The 2,910-nt window shown below is 42.6% G+C and overlaps 1 protein-coding gene and 1 pseudogene across 2 annotated transcripts in view; one reads left to right on the forward strand and one right to left on the reverse strand.

The window, feature by feature from the left end:
- Positions 1-2,910, forward strand: part of ADAM9 (ADAM metallopeptidase domain 9) — a 118,273-nt gene that overhangs the window by 39,373 nt on the left and 75,990 nt on the right. The gene's annotated exons all lie outside the window — the stretch shown is intronic.
- LOC108310174 lies at positions 885-2,105 on the reverse strand (annotated as a pseudogene). Its single transcript, XR_005201609.1, has 2 exons — positions 2,071-2,105; positions 885-1,963 (listed from the first exon to the last, which is right to left on the reverse strand). The product of XR_005201609.1 is annotated as a PRELI domain-containing protein 1, mitochondrial-like (transcript).

Consider the following 2,910-nt stretch of genomic DNA (forward strand, 5'->3'; position numbering starts at 1 on the left):
TGTGGTATTTTATATTGTGTAGCCATTATATTTAAAAGGTTTTTTTAAAGAATACTTTCTGAACTAGGATGAGGTTATCCTAGGTAATATTTTCTTTTATTTTTCCTCAGATTCATTTTCACTACCAAGGTAATATTAAACCTTCTTTTTTTGAAGGCAGATTTCCTACCCTATACTTCATAGCCTGTTTAATAAATATTAATTTTCTATCATTTTGTTTGAGGCTAGTGATGTTGTAGATGTTTCATTATTTTTTTCCTCAGATAACTCAGTCATTGGGAGCCAGTTCTGTTTAATAAAATGGATAATATACCTTCATAATAAGATTTTTTGTTATTATTTATGATATTTTGGGGGCATGGTGGTATTCTCATGCCTTGCTCTTAGATTCCTGAAAGTGTGAGTTGCTCTTCCTGGGAGATGCCTTTCTAGAGAAATGGCTTTCTTAACTCTGCCCCTCAGTGTCACCTCCATCAGCAAGCTTCCATAATCAGGTGTTCTTTTTCTTAATCTAATTCAGTACCAGCACTTAGAATCTCCTTTTAAGACTTCCTAATCCTAGGCTGTGGGAATCAGCATAGTAATGGTGGAAATGTGTTCTGGGAATTTTCAGAGTACTCAAGGAATTAATGTTCTAAATTCTAGTTGAATTTTTTATTTTTTTGTCATTCTCAGGTAAAACATTTTCATCATTGTCAATCTCCTTTTGAAGCCATTTTGGAAAAGTCACCTAGATGTGAGAAAAGAGAGGAGGAGAGGTTATAAATCATTAACATTGTAGAGTCTAGAGGTGATAGAGAATAGAAATACTGAGTTGCTCTTCAAGCCATGTATCAGGAGAAAGCTACCAGCACTTAGAATCTTCTCTTTTTTTTCTTGCTGACTGAATTCAACAAGTATTTATTGAGTGCCTATTATGTGCTAGATATTGTTCCAGGTACTTGAAACACATCAGAGAACAAAACCAAGAGCCCTGCCCTTGTGGGGCTTCCAGTCTAGCATTTATCTTCAGTGCACCTGCAGGCTATCTGGGGCCTGAGGTATATCACTGCACCTCTGTACTTGGGTCCTCAGCTGCCCAATGGGAGAATAAGCAGACCTGGCTCAGATGTGGATAATGTGCCTGGTGTACTGTGGGTGCCAAACTGGATACCCTCAACCCACCACCCAGACAGTAGATAGGGCTGGAAGTTGATTTTTAATGATAAAGTACAATGGAGGGAGGGCAGAGGGGCTAAGCCAAGCTGTCTGGGGTGCCGTCGTGGCGGTGGGCTGGCTACACGAACTGCCTCTGCTTCTTGGTGGCTGCCTTGCTGGCGAGGTCCTTGACCTTCTCTGTAGCTGCCAGTGCCGTCTCCTTTGCCTTCTCCTTGGCTTCCTTGGCTGTCTCAACAAGTGTTTTGGAAGGGGCCTCGCCTTGCTTCAAAGGGGCTTCACCAAGATATATTCAAAACCCTTCATAGTCTTGGTCACGTTGCTTTTAAACGGGGCAAGACTAAATTCCTGGACAGCTCTGGAGACACCAAATAAGCTAGAGGAGACCCAGGCTTCACGGCGGATTTCGGTCCAGCCACTGTTGTCAAGAGTTCACATAGTAAACACATCGTTCCTCCACCACCATCAGCCGGGAGTGGTTGATGTTCCAGGTGAAAGTGGTCATGGTCTGATTCTGTGGGTCCACAATAGAGTCCTCCAGGATGTGCAACGAGTGAGCAACATTGGCAGGAAACAGTCGCTCGGCCCAGCAGGGCATTCTTTTGGTCTTGGTCAGGAGTCGCTGGGAGAGCAGTTTCTGGTCATGGGTCAGTGACCTCCCGGTGTATTATGTCCCGTCAAGACTTGCTTGCTATAGGGATTGGGGTACCGCTGACAGAAGGCGGTGAACACTTGGCCCCAGGAGCTCCGGAGCACGCTCTGGCCCAGGAAATACTTCACTATTGTCCCGGCCGGAGCGGACTCAGCACTCGCATAGCATCAGGGGTGCAGAGCCTGGGAGGCACGCGGGGGCCGGGCAGGGCCGGGGCTCGGCGCACACCCGCTGCCGGGCTCATAGCTCACTCACCACCCCACCGCGCCCAAGCAGCTGCCGCTGCTACCGCCGCCATGAGTTGTCCGGTTGCGCCAGAATCTTAAGACTTCCTAATCCTAGGCTGTGGGAATCAGCATAGTAATGGTGGAAATGTGTTCTGGGAATTTTCAGAGTACTCAAAGAAATACTTTCTGTTATTATATACTGTTTTGACCTTTTATGTTCTAAATGTTGAAATTTTTTTTCGTCCTTTTCAGGTAAAACATTTTCATCATTGTCAATCTCCTTTTGAAGCCATTTTGGAAAAGTCATGTAGATGTGAGAAAAGAGAGGAGAGGTTATAAATCATTAATATTGTGGAGTCTAGAGGTGATAGAGAATAGAAATACTTGAGTTGCTTTTCAAGCCATGTATCAGGAGAAAGATCATTCTTAATGCTTTAGGTGCCAGCCAGGGATGGCTAGTGAAAGGACATCATCACCGTGGCCTCCAGAGCATTTTAAGGTCTCACTGAAGGCCAACACAGGGGATGTTACTATCTACATCTGTTAAAAAGCACCAGAAGTGTCTATGATTTTGTTATGCTTTTCAGTTCTGTAGTCAATTCATTGTGGGTGAAACATTTTTTTTTTCTGTTAGATTGCTGAAGGATCAAACATTTGAAACATTGTTTATGAGAAAATATCTTTCAACTAGTAAATAATAAGAATATTTAAAAAATAACTTGTTTAGAGGTGGTAGACTTTATGTAGGTTAAAATTAGGGACTAAAATATAGGACTCTACATATGCCTGCACAAGCTCTGTGGGCATTGTCTAATTAAATATATATAATATACAAAAATATCTTTATAAGTTATATATATATTGTAAATTATACAT

Source organism: Cebus imitator, unplaced genomic scaffold, assembly GCF_001604975.1.
Source record: "Cebus imitator isolate Cc_AM_T3 unplaced genomic scaffold, Cebus_imitator-1.0 Scaffold5, whole genome shotgun sequence".
In the NCBI taxonomy this organism is placed as follows: domain Eukaryota; kingdom Metazoa; phylum Chordata; class Mammalia; order Primates; family Cebidae; genus Cebus; species Cebus imitator.